The 14,009-nt window shown below is 45.5% G+C and overlaps 1 protein-coding gene across 4 annotated transcripts in view; it reads left to right on the plus strand.

The window, feature by feature from the left end:
* The first annotated feature begins 2,190 nt into the window (after positions 1–2,190).
* CLN3 (CLN3 lysosomal/endosomal transmembrane protein, battenin) overlaps positions 2,191–14,009 on the plus strand; it is a 43,704-nt gene continuing 31,885 nt past the window's right edge. For all 4 annotated transcript variants that reach the window (XM_084805324.1, XM_084805328.1, XM_084805323.1 and 1 more), the window contains exon 1: positions 2,191–2,306. The gene's annotated coding sequence lies outside the window, so the exon portion shown is untranslated. The remainder of the gene's footprint in view (positions 2,307–14,009) is intronic.

Here is a 14,009-nt window from a genome sequence, read left to right on the forward strand (position 1 = left end):
AGCTTTCTGCAAATCTGGTTTACATGTTCAGTGTTTATCAGGCATGTTGATCTAGGGTCGTGGCCCTCACTTAGGTTTAAGAAGCCCTGGATTCAAATCAGCTCAACTCGTGGGGGAATTTGGAGATTTTTCAGGAGGGGATGTAGGTCAATGGCAGAGCACATACTTTGCATGCAGACAGTTCCAGGTTCAGAGGTTTCTCCAGGTAAACCAGGAAAGACTCCTGAATGAAACCCTGGATGGCTACTATCAGTCAGTGTGGCCAATATTGAGCTAGATCAGGGGTCTTCAACCTTTTTGGCTCAGTAGGCACTTTTGGAATCTTGAGAGTGTGTTGTAGGTAGTCTCACAAAATCGCTGCCATGGGGGAGTTGGCCATTCATAAAATGGCTGCCGTGGTGGGCCTGAAAGAAATGGGATTTCCAGCAACAATCACCACCTCACACCAGAAAGCAAAAGCAAGCCCCAGGAGTACAAAAAGCAACGAAGTCTCCAGCAAAGTCCTCAGCATAAGGGAAAGTCTGCAAGAAGCATGACATCACCCGTAATCCCAGGAATTGCCCAGTATATGGAGCTATTTGCTGTAATTGCGCAGGAAAACACCACCTTGCAAAACTGCAGGGCCAAGTAAGCGCTTCAGGCCCAGGACAAGGGCTGTAATCCTGTTTGTAAACTCTGTATTTGCAAGCCGAACTGCAGAGCAAAAGGCATTCACTGCTTCCTGGTGTGAGGAGGTGATAGTTGTTGGAAAGCCCATTTCTTTCAAATTGGGCAGTGGTGCAGACCACTGTAAACACTATGCCATGTAAACACTATGCCAGAAGACAGAGCTAGGCCATTGCAAAGAAAGGTGCAAAAAGCGCCACCAGGTGTCATGCTGACTGCATTTGTGGTGGAACAATTGCACCCAGAGGGGCATTTATAGCTCTTTGAAAAAAGGGGCATTCGAGGCAAATCTTTTATTCTGTATTAGGAGGAGAGCCACCACTATGTGTAGTGCTGAACCTGGTCAGGCATGTGCATGAAGTCTCATGTCAGTTGCCCACCACTGGAGATGATCTCTTCGCTGTACATTCTGATGTTTTTGAAGACCTGGGACACTTTCCAGTTGTGCATCACGTTCATGTGGACCCGGCAGTACCCCCTGTTGTTCATGGATGTAGGAAGATTCCCAGCAGCATAGTGGAACAACTGAAGCCTGTTCTAGAGCACCTTGTGTCAATAGGGGTCATCTCTAAAGTGACCGTGTCCCTTTTGCAAGCACACTTATGCTACAGTTTGCAATTGACTGGGGTATTTTGCTGATCCATTCCAGCCCAGGTTATCCACAAGCCAATGGACAAGCAGAGTGTACTGTTCAAACTGTCAAGCTCCCGTTTAAAAAATCTGCACTGGAAGGCTGTGATCCCTACTTAGCCTTACTGCATCTAAGGAACATGCCAGTCATTGGGTCACAATTTGCACCGGCGCAAACGGGTCAGCTGCTGTGGAGCATGCTGCCAGCTACAGCATCAGCTCTCACACAGTGAATTCCTAATGGTGCCCATGAGCAGCTAAAGACTTGTCAAACATGCCAGAAAAAGCATGATGACACTCATACATCACCTCTTCCTTCATTATCAGAAGGAGAGAGGGTCTGGATGCAGGCAGGAGATTAATGGATTCCTGCAACAGTGACACATTAAAGATCTGAGCCTCATTCCTATGATGTAAGGGCTAGCAGAAGAAACACTTATCAAAGAAACTGCAGGCACCTAAGGAAATCCTGTGCTTCAGCTATGCCACAGTCGGATTACAGCCCACAAGAGCCTTCAGGAGAATGCCACCCTGAACCATTGTGTCAGGAGGCAGAACCCCTACCAGAGTCTCAAGAGGTACTTCAGCAAAAGACCCCACAGACTAGAAGTGGTCGGATGATGAGCATGCCAGCAAAGTACCATGATTTCATAATGGGTTAGTGGTACAGATGTAACTCCATCGGAGAGTCAAATGCTTCTAACTTCTGACTCCATAATCACCAGTTTATTCATGTTGGCTTATTTTAGAGAAATGCTTTTAGCTGAGAAAAAACTGTGGTGTATGGTCTGTGAAGGGTTAAATGATTGGCTGTAGCCACTCCTCCCCCACCCACCCACCCACCCACCCACCCACCCACCACACAGTGGGTGGGACTTCTATTCTGTGTTCTTCTCTCCTTAGTCCTGTAAGCCTCAAGGCCAGTCATGTTTGTTACCCTTAATAAAACTGTTCAACTCTTCTCCAGAAGTCTGCTGTGGTGAATGGTCAGCAGAGAGGTGTGCAATCACGTGAGTAATTGCACAGGGGAACCACGCAAGAATATTACAACCGCTTTTTGTCTTTTGCCTGCTCTCTTTCTGTCTGTGTCACCTTCTTTTCCTTCTCTCCCTCCTCCTTCCCACCAAGCAGCCTGCCAGGGAAGGGACAGTTTGCTGTTGCCAGAGGTCTGAACTGATCCTATGCAGAGGTCTTTTGAAATTAGGCTAAGAGCCACATGTAGCCCAAAGGGCAACAGGTTGCTCACCCCCAGTCTACAGAAATCCATGCCTATGCAAATGCTGTATTGGTCTGACAGTCTTTTAGAAAATAAGTATGTATGCATAAAGCAATAATTCTGTAGAGTAGAAAGCATGCTTTCTTTGGTTTTAGGTGAGTTCATCCATCCGTCCATCCATCCATCTATCTCACAGCAGACATCTTCCTATAAGAGTGAGGAGGGGGAAATGCCTCTTCTAAAATGGCACCTGCCATCAGCAGTTCTTAATTACTTATATTAATACATTGCCTAATTAATGGGTGGCACCCTTTTAATGGATCAGTGTTAATTCAGGGTTCTTCACTGCATGGCCTGAGGAGCATTAGCAGGCCCTCAGCCTCTCTTTCCAGTAGCTCGTCACCCTTGGCAGGAGCTTTCTAGCTTTACCTTATTTGCTTTAGCAGTGGGCTGGCCGCTGTGAGCTGGGCTACTGGAAGAGGCTTCCGGGGCTCATCACTGTAACTTGGGTGGGGGGCGGGGAGAGGAGAATGCAGGAGCAATCGGCCAATTAGCTGTGATGGGGAGGAGCCCGGGAGGCAAAGAGCAATGTGGATGGCTAGCTGCAGTGCTGCACTGCCCTGGCGGTGGAGGGGAAACTGAACATGCCGGCAAGAGAAAGAGCAACATGGACCTGTACTGAGTAGAAGGGAGCACTGATGAGAAAGAGATCCATCCCAAACCAAGGACCAAGGGAGCTGTCAGAATTTGCCTACCTGGTGACTGATGAGGCCTTGAAGGCGGTGCCTGGAGGCAAAGTGGCTCCTGCTTGAAAAATAGTGAAGATCACTGATGTAATTGATCAATTGACTGACACTGCAATCCTGTACCTGTCTACTCAGAAGTAAGCCCTGCTGAGTTCAGTGGAACTTACTCCCAGGTATATGAGCTTAAGTGTTGCAGCCCTAATGCATAATAATTGAAGGAGACAGTGTTTTACTCAGATTTTTAAACACTATTCGCAGAGGATGGATTGGTAGTAGAGATGCCAGGTACTTGGAGATACAGGGTGCCTGTAACAACTGTTATGACAGTCAGAAATCCAACAGATGCAGCTTTTCCCAGCAAGGTTATGCAGAGCTACAATCCACTCTGTGCATTTGATGTAGTAGAAACCTGCCTACGGATTTGCTCAGAGCAGTGGTACAGAGGGAGGAAGTGTTCAGCCATCTTCCCCACACCATTTCCCCAGTCGAAATGTCTTCCCTACCCTTATTCTTAGACTTGTGAGCCATGTAATTCCTAATCTCTTTTAATCTCTGCCTAAAACATCCGTTGAGACACAGTACATCCACCTGATTAATAGCCCAAGCAAATGAAAGTTTACTGACCCAATTGCCCTCTTACAAAGCAAACTAAGGGTACAATCCTATGCACGTTTATACAGAAAAGGTCCTACAACTCCCAGCATGCCCCAGCTAGCATGGCTGGCTGGGGCATGCTGGGAATTACAGGACGTTTTTTCTGTCTAAACATGCATAGGACTGTGCCCCAAATACCTCAAGGTACTTCTTATCTAGCACTTGCAAAAGCCTTGGGTCTATACCCTTGTTTCTGGGGAAAACAGATCCTTCATCCAGATAGGCCAGGGATAAATCAGAGCCAACCCAAGGCATTTTGCTGCCTATGGTGAAGCAGCAAATGGTGCCTCTCCTCCCCACACACCCTAGGTACTACCCAAGGCCAGTCAAGTTATTTTGGTACCTGAAGCAGAAAATCCCGTAAGTGCCTCTCCTCTTCCCTGGTAATAAAAAGCAAATTAACTAGCAATTTGCTGCCCTTTCAGAACATCCACAATTTGCTACCTGAAGCAGCTGCCTCACTCTGCCTAATGGTAAATCCACACAGTCCTTGGTACTGCAGACTAATCAAGGACTCAGTTCTGATTCTAAGAATCCACCCCTTTGCCTGTTGTAATGATAATGACATCCTCAGAGCCACAACACAGAAAATCAGCCTTTGGAGCCCAGCAGGAAACCATGCAAAAGGGGACACTGAGATGATGATGATAATCTCAGAATTGCACAGAAAAGCATCCAAAATTCACCAGTTTCCACGTATATTCCACAAACAGTCATTTCTCTATATACTTAGTTTCTAAGTTAATATCTTAGTTTCTTAGTTAACTAAGTATCTTAGTTAATTTCTTAGTTTCAGAAGTAACAGTGAGAAGCAGCACTGTACAAAAAAATCCTTTAGGGCACAATCCTATGCATGTTTAGACAGAAAAAAGTCCTATAACTCCCAGAATGCTCAACCAACCATGCTGGTTGAGGAATGCTGGGTGTTGTAGGACTTTTTTTCTGTCTAAACATGCATATGATTGTGTCTTTATACATCCTAATTCCAAGGACAGCTTTTATACTACTTTGCTACATGACATACACATCGACTGGCTATTGTTACCCAAATGTTGCTTCAATGTTGGGATTAATTTCGGCTGAAGCTATACAGTGATGGGTTTTGAGGCAATTCCATTTAAGTCCAGATTTTCATGAAATTGGGTTACCTCCCGGAGCAAACAGTAGCCGGTAAAGCAGCTTATGCATTAAAACAAAACCCACTGTTGTTGTTGTTCAGTCATTAAGTCCTGTCTGACTCTTCGTGACCCCATGGACCAAAGCACGCCAGGCCTTCCTGTCCTCTGCTCTCTCCCAGAGTGTGCTCAAGTTCATATTCATTGCATCAATGATGCTATCTAGCCACCTCATCCTCTGTTGTCCCCTTCTGCTTTTGCCTTCAGTCTTTCCCAGCATCAGGGTCTTTTCCAGGGAGTTTTCTCTTCGCATTAGGTGGCCAAAATATTTGAGCTTCAGCTTCAGTATCTGTCCTTCCAATGAAGAGTCAGGGTTGATTTCCTTTAGGATGGATTGATTTGACCTCCTTGCAGTCCAGGGGACTCGTAAGAGTCTTCTCCAGCACCACAGTTCGAAAGCATCAATTCTTCGGTGCTCAGCCTTCCTTACAGTCCAGCTCTCACAGCCATACGTTACTACTGGGAGAACCACAGCTTTGATTATACAAATCTTTGTTGGCAAGGTGATGTCTCTGCTTCTTACTATGCTGTCTAGGTTTGCCATAGCTTTCCTCCCAAGGAGCAAGCGTCTTTTAATTTCATGGCCACAGTCACCGTCTGCGGTGATCCTGGAGCCCAAGAAAGTAAAATCTGTCACTGCTTCCATTTCTTCCCCTTCTATATGCCAGGAAGTGATGGGGCCAGATGCCATGATCTTAGTTTTTTTAATGTTGAGTTTCAAACCAGCTTTTGCACTCTCCACTTTCACCCTCAACAGGAGGCTCTTTAGATCTTCTTCGCTTTCTGCCATTAGGGTGGTATCATCTGCGTATCTGAGGTTGTTGATAATTCTCCCGGCAATCATAATTCCGACCTGTGATTCATCCAACCCGGCGTTTCTCATGATGTACTCTGTATATAAGTTAAATAAGCAGGGTGACAATATGCAGCCTTGTCGTACTCCTTTCCCAATTTTGAACCAATTGGTTGTTCCATGTCTGGTTCTTACTGTTGCTTCTTGACCCTCGTACAGGTTTCTCAGGAGACAGGTAAGGTGGTCTGGCAATTGTACGGTAGTATGAACACTCTTTGGCATTGCCCTTCTTTGGAACTGGAATATAAACTGACCTTTTCCAGTCTTGTGGCCACTGTTGAGTGTTCCAAATTTGTTGGCATATTGAATGCAGCACTTTAACAGCATCATCTTTTAGGATTTTAAATCGCTCAGCTGGAAGACTGTCATCTCCGCTGGCTTTGTTGTTACTAATGCTTCCTAAGGCCCATTTGACATCACTCTCTAGGATGTCCGGCTCAAGTTCAGTGACCGCACTGTCATGGCTATCAGGGACATTAAGATCTTTCCTGTATAGTTCTTCTGTGTATTCTTTCCACCTCTTCTTAATCTCATCTGCTTCTGTTAGGTCCCTGCCTTCTTTGTCCTTTATCATGCCCATCTTTGCACAAAACGTTCCCTTGAGATCTCCGATTTTCTTGAAGAGATCTCTAGTCTTTCCCATTCTATTGTTTTCCTCAATTTCTTTGCATTGTTCATTTAAGAAGGCCTTCTTGTCTCTCCTTGCTATTCTCTGGAAAACTGCATTCAGTTGGGTATATCTTCCCCTTTCTCCCTTGCTTTTTGCTTCCCTTCTTTCCTCAGCTACTTGTAAGGCCTCATCAGACAGCCACTTGGCTTTCTTGCATTTCTTTTTCTTTGGGATGGATTTCGTTGTTGCCTCCTGAACAATGTTACGGACTTCCATCCATAGTTCCTCAGGCGCTCTGTCTATCAGGTCTAATCCCTTAAAACTATTCCTCACCTCCACTGTATATTCATAAGGGATATGTTTTAGGTCATACCTGAATGGTTTAGTGGTTTTCCCTACGTTCTTCAATTTAAGCTGAAATTTTGCAATAAGAAGCTCATGATCTGAGCCACAGTCAGCTCCAGGTCTTGTTTTTACTGACTGTATAGAGCTTCTCCATCTTTGGCTGCAAAGGACATAATCAATCTGATTTCGATGTTGACCATCTGGTGACGTCCATGTGTAGAGTCACCTCTTGTGCTGTTGGAAAAGAGTGTTTGCTATGATCAGCGTGTTCTCTTGGCAAAACTCTATTAGCCTTTGTCCTGCTTCATTTTGTACACCAAGGCCATGCTTGCCTGTTATCCCAGTGATTTCTTGACTTCCTACTTTAGCATTCCAATCCCCTATGATGAAAAGGACATCTTTTTTTGGTGTTAGTTCTAGAAGGTGTTGTAGGTCTTCATAGAACCGATCAACCTCAGCTTCTTCGGCCTCAGTGGTTGGGGCATAGACTTGAATTATTATGAGGTTGAATGGTTTGCCTTGGATTCGTACTGAGATCATTCTGTTGTTTTTGAGATTGTACCCCAGTACTGCTTTTCCCACCCTTTTATTGACTATGAGTGCTACTCCAATTCTTCTAAGGGATTCTTGCCCACAGTAGTAGATATAATGGTCACCTGAATTAAATTCGCCCATGCTTGTCCATTTTAGTTCGCTGATTCCCATGATGTCGATGTTCAATCTTGTCATCTCATGTTTGACCACCTCCAGCTTGCCTTGATTCATTGTTCTTACATTCCAGGTTCCTAATCAATATTGTTCTTTACAGCATCGGATTTTCTTTTCACCACCAGACACATCCACAGCTGAGTGTCCTTTCGGCTTTGGCCCAGCCGCTTCACTCTTTCTGGCGCTACTTGGAAATTCCCTCTGCTCTTCCCCAGTAGTATATTGGACACCTTGCGACCTGAGGGGCTCATCTTCCAGCGTCATATGTTTTAGCCTTGTGATACGTTCCATGGGGTTTTCTTGGCAAGAATACTGGAGTGGGTTGCCATTTCCTTCTCCAGTGGACCACATTTTGTCAGAACTCTCCACCATGACCTGTCCGTCTTGGGTGGCCCTGCACAGCATAGCTTATGGCTTCACTGAGTTACGCAAGCCCCTTCGCTACAACAAGGCAGTGATCCATGAAGGGGAAAACCCACTGGCATGTGGCAAATGGCATCTGAAATCGCATTAGTTTGGGGTTGGGGGGGTGGAGTCCCATGAATAGAAATGAACGTCATCAGCTGCGTAGGTGTGAGCAGAGGCTTGCTCCCTGCTGCGCTCAGTGAGTTGCAATGGAGAATGAGTTACTTCCAAGTAGGCATGTTTAGGAGATAGCTCTCCTCTGTGTCCAGCCCTTCTCTGCAGGATTAGGGGTCATCAGCTTTTGAAATCAGTAAGTCTCTGCGTACCTGGGAACCTCCACAAGAGCATACTTTTGCACTTGCAGAATGGTGCCATTTGAGGCTTGCTCTCCGCCACTCTCCCCCCCCCCGCCCCCCCATTCAGTGAAGTGCAGGAATGAGTGAAAAAACTACTCTCTCTGCAGGTGGGGGGCGTCAAGCTTTCCTTCATTTTTTTGCCATTCACTAAGCCTTTGGAGGTGAGATAGTATGATGATGCATGGAGATGTTTTTTACAAAGGGAACCCAAAAGCAACCTGCCTACTTTCTCAGGAGTAAGCCTCATTGAAAAAAATGTGATTTACTTCTGAGTAGACATGGTGTGACGAATCCACATGCACGATATGTAAATAGTAAAGGTTTGTATGTATGTATGGTGGCTAGTATGTAACTGGAATGATTGACAGGTGAGTGTGAGGTGGGGTTTTGGAAGAGTATGAGGAAGAATGACAGTTTGGCAAGTGGAAGAAAGGGGGAGTGGCTGAGTGAAAATGGAATGCTTTTAAAAGAGGTGGCAATCAGACCACTCCTGAAAAAGCCTAACCTGGACCCGGAGGACGTTAACAATTATAGGCCAATGGCCAACATCTCCTTCCTGGGCAAGGTGCTTGAGTGGGTGGTTGCAGGACAGCTCCAGGCACTCTTGAATGAAATGGATTATCTAGATCCATTTCAATCGGGCTTCAGGCCTGGTTTTGGAATGGAAATTGCCTTGGTTGCCTATGGGATGACCTTTGCTGGGAGAGGGACGGGGGAGTGCGACCCTGTTGATTCTCCTGGACCTCTCAGCGGCTTTCGATGCCATTGACCATGGTATCCTTCTGGATAGGCTGTCTGGGTTGGGAGTTGGAGGCACTGCACTACACTCCTACTTAGATGGCCGATTCCAGAAGGTCCAGGGGGGGGATTATTACTCTGTGCCATGGCAATTATGCCATGGGGTTCCACAGGGCTCTATTTTATTCCCCATGCTGTTTAACATCTACATGAAACCACTGGGGGAGGTTATCCGGAGGTGTGGGCTGAGGTGCCATCAATATGCAGATGACACCCAGCTCTACCTCTCTTTTTCATCAAACCCAGGTGAGGCAGTGGCTGGTCTGAATCAGTGCCTGGGCACAGTAATGGACTGGATGAAGACCAATAAACTGAAACTCAATCCAGACAAGACAGAGGTACTGTTAGTGGGTGGTTCGTCTGCCCAGCTAGGTGATATTCAACCTGTTCTGGAGGGGGTTGCACTCCCCCTAAAGGATCAGGTTCGTAGTTTGGGGGTGCTCTTGGATCCAGAACTGTCACTTGAGGCACAGGTGAACTCAGGGGCACAGAGCACTTTTTATCAGCTTAGGCTGGTATACCAACTACACCCGTATCTGGACAGAGATAGCCTAGCTAGTTATCCATGCTCTAATAACTTCTCGTCTGGATTACTGCAACGCATTATACATGGGGCTACCTTTGAAAATGGTCCGGAAACTTCAGCTGGTCCAAAAGAGGGCAGCAAGATTGTTAACGGGGACTGGCCAACGAGCTCATATTACGCCAGTACGTTTCTGGCTGCAGTGGCTGCCAGTCCATTTCTGGGCCAGATTCAAAGTGCTGGTATTAACATTCAAAGCCCTTAATGGCTTGGGGCCAGGTTATCTGAAGGATCGCCTCCTCCCATCTGTGCCTGGCTGGACCTTAAGATCATCCTCAGCGGCCCTTCCCCATGAGCCCCTGCCAAAGGAAGTGAGGCAAGTGGCTACTAGGAGGAGGGCCTTTTCTGCTGTGGCACTCCGGCTGTGGAATGACTCCCTAGTGAGTTCCGCCTGGCACCTACATTGTATTCCTTCCGGCGCCAGGTGAAGACCTTTTTATTTTCCTAGGCATTTTAGCTTTTTAGCTTTCTAGACTTTTAGCTTTGCTGTTTTAAATCTGTATTTTAAATCTTTGCATTGCTGCTAGGTTTTACGCTGGTTTTATTCTGGTTATACTGTTATATTGTGGATTTAATTTAATTTAATTTAATTAGACTTTATATTGTTCTACTGTGTGCTTGTTGGTTTTAATTTTTGTGAACCACCCAGAGAGCTTCGGCTATTGGGCGGTATAGAAAATAAATAAATAAATAAATAAATAAATAAATAAATAAATGCGGTGTGATTGGATGAGAGCTTGTGCAGAAAAAGGTGGGGGGATTGCTTCTAGAGAGTCAGATAAGTCTGGGAGGAAGGTAAATGGGTACAGCCAGATAAGTCTGAGATAAGTTTGGGAGATAAGAGCGAGAACATCTAGTGAGATAGACTGTGGGTTAGAGAGTGTGTCAAATAGTGTGAGAGGGTGTGAACATAGAACTAAAAGCCAGTTATATTGTGTAGTTTATAGTGTTGCCTTATTTTAATCATCATTCCTGATATCCTTTCCTCATCCCAACCCAGTTCCTATTTCCAATCCTGTTGTACCAAATAAACCTTCTTTGTTTTCAATTTTAAAATACAGTTTCCTTTTTAGTTATTAAGAAGGGTTTCGTAGAATAACCCCCACGAGCTGGCTGCTTGGTCGGGGCTACCAGAAAGAAAGAAAGCAGCTCTAAAAGGGTCATTGGTGGCAGCAATTGAGAGAGTGGTGAAGCATCACAATACACAGAGGGTTGTGGGTGAGAGCCTGAAAGTGGCACTGTGAGAAGAGACACTGACCAAAGCACCTGACCTGGTGACCAGAAGTGGAATCTGAGGTGGTCAAAAAGTCCTCAGGTCCTCACACATGGTTATCCATGCCAGCTTGTTATTCCTTGAGGCAAAGAAATTAAAAAGGAGAAAGGAGAGAATGGCCTCATTCATAGAAGTGGAGATAAAGAGATAACCAGGATGGTCCTGGTATGGAGAAGCTGAAGGTTAACTCTAACATCAAAACACCCCCCCCCAAAAAAAACACACATGTAATAAGCTGCATTTAACTTGGGGATACAGGGCAAATGCCACTAGAACTGTGCGGAAGCCAGGTTAAACTAAAAATGTGGCACAAAATGCCTTTGCGAAAAATGTGGGTTTTCGGCTGGAAAGGATGGGTTTGCTGCGGAGTGGCAAGCACCAGGGAAAATCTCCTGTGTAGATGGGCCCTTGGACTTTAAATCGAGAAGGATTGGCTTTCATCAGGAAATGGCTGGCACAAGTCTACTTCAGATAGGTCACCTGAAGTCTCTGCAGTATAACTCTTCACTTTCTCAGGCCTGTGAAATAGAAAACACCACAGAACACACGGAGGCCGCTTGCTAGATTAAGAGTCATGCCTTTGACAAGGAAACAAGAGGGACACTTCGGCCTGCTTCCTTAGCATGAACCTTTTTTCTGGTTACAGCGAGCTGTTGTTAATGCCCATCATAGAAACCAAACGCTTGAAAACAGAATGTCAAGATGGCTTCTATTGTGCTAATATTTCACTTGCTAGGTGATTTGTTACGTGCCTGGGAAGCATTCACCTGTATAGGAAAGTTCTGCAGTGCTCAAAGCTGATAATAGTGCTCCTGGAGGGAAAAATCAGGCACAATATGAGTAGCTGTCTTTCCCTGCCTTCCTGCCCGCCGCCTGCCCCCAAGTAAGGCTGTGAGTAGCTTGTGGGAAGGGAGCAATCTTGATTAGGGAAGTGGAAGGTACACAAACACGCCCTCGTCCTTAGTGCCGCTGCTACCCCAAGCCAATTTACCCCACCCTGCAGCTGCTTTTGAGAATTATAAAAGAGGCAGTTCTCTTGACCCAAACCAGCCTGCCTCAGGTCCCAATACCCCCCAAAACCGTGTCCCCTTCCCCTTTTGCCCTGACTGCAGCTCGTTTGGTGGTTTCCTGGTTTTTGCACGGGTTCCCCCCACCCCATTCTAAAAGGCTGAAATGCTTCTCCTAAGGCTTAGTTACTGGCAAGAAGAGCTTTAAGCTAAAATACAGCTTCGTATCTGCGGTATTTCAGCCATACTCCTTTGCCTTTGGCCTCGCTTACTACTGGAATGTGATCCCTGAGAGCTGCTCTGAAATTGAGTTCAGCCCTTGAGCTGAAAGAGGTTTGACACCCTGAAATACGGAAATCCATCCACATATCTTGCCTGTCATGTTTAGTTAGTGTTTGCCAGTAGGGGCAGCCACTGTTTATACTGTAACAAGTATCAAAGAGGAATACCACTGGTTATTACGAAGCTGCTTATTACAAATCTTTTTGCTTGCTTTTTTTTTTTTTTACAGCCACCTCTGATCTATCTATCATGAAAAAAGATGAGACATTTCTCCGAACCCTTCCCCCCCACACACACACTTCTGTGGGAGGCAAACAGCCCCATGAAAGTGGGTAGACATTTTAGGCCCAGCCTGATGTGAAGCTTGGCTCAAAGATGGCCTCTCTCCTCACATTTGTTTCTAGACTCCATGAGCATTGGGTCTGAGGGTAAGAGAGACCAGAGGCCAAGGTCAACAAAACCCTTGGAATAGTTGTGACAGAACCTTTTTATAGACCAAATCATTTTTCATTTAGACCTTCTTCCATCCCCAGTACAGACTAAAGGGGGTGTGTGTTAATTTTGCTTCCAAGTAAGCATCCCTAGGATTTTGCTACAAATCTATGTATGGGTTACTCCTCCCAGACAGTATTTTGATAGAGGGACCTTGGTTGTTCTAGTAAAAAACAAAGCAGATCCTGACCTTGGTTGTTCTAGTAAAAAACAGATCCCACAAGCCTGCCTGCCCGCCCCTGATCTCAATGTCTGTGTGTATAAAGACAAATAGTAGTTTGAGCTAGAGACACAGAAAGCCAGGTATGGGCTCTGTAAGCATTTTAGGGTGCTGGCTGTCTCCCCAGAGATCTGATCTGGAAGCAGTGGACCTGGGCTGTCTGTTGTTTAAGCTGTGCCCCCACCTATGCTCAACTTGTAAATCTATAAAATCAACACAAATATTGCAAAATGTCATTGCATCTCCACTGTGATTCCCAAAGAGAATCAAGACCCATGAAAAGACTGCCCCTGAATATTCCTACCATCTGGAGAAGTGGCAACCATAAGCTAACAATTTGGTGCAGAGGATTCTGGGTATGGTCTAGGGAGCACACTCAGTTTATGCAGGGTACTGGCCTCACCTACAATGCTCAGTACTCTTCTGTAGCTGCACCATGTAGCAAAGTGGGAGATGGGCAGCAGGGGGTAAGCTCTTTTTGGGAACCTTGCCCACCACGAACGATCTCCTCGTGAGGAATTCCTGAGATGCTTCCAGTGACATGGCTTGACAACCGCCAAATTTATTTTATTGATTTATTTAAATGATTTCTAGGCTGCCTTTCAGCAGACATTTTCCAGACAAAACAATAAAAGGCAATACAATAAAACAATTTTAAAAACGGACACTTCAGTATCTTGAACCAGCCTTCCCCAAGCCAGCACCCTCCTGATATCTTGGACTACAACGCACCAGGAGGGGGAGACTATGTTAAACCAGTTAAAAATTCACAGCCCAACAACTAAAAAACAGTAGCTATTAAACATGAATAAAACAGGTACAGTGGAAATAAAATTATCAAGTTAAAGACCAGAAGAATAAATGTTTGTTAACTTTTTGGAACCAGGTGAAGAGTATTTTGGCCTCACTGGATCCTTGTAAGATACAGAATGAGATAAAAGTGGCCTTTTAGCAGTCTATAATGGACATCATGAGTTCGCTCAGTCTTTA

This window comes from Heloderma suspectum, chromosome 6 (assembly GCF_057233095.1).
Source record: "Heloderma suspectum isolate Gila_16-S chromosome 6, 16-S_ref, whole genome shotgun sequence".
NCBI lineage: Eukaryota > Metazoa > Chordata > Lepidosauria > Squamata > Helodermatidae > Heloderma > Heloderma suspectum.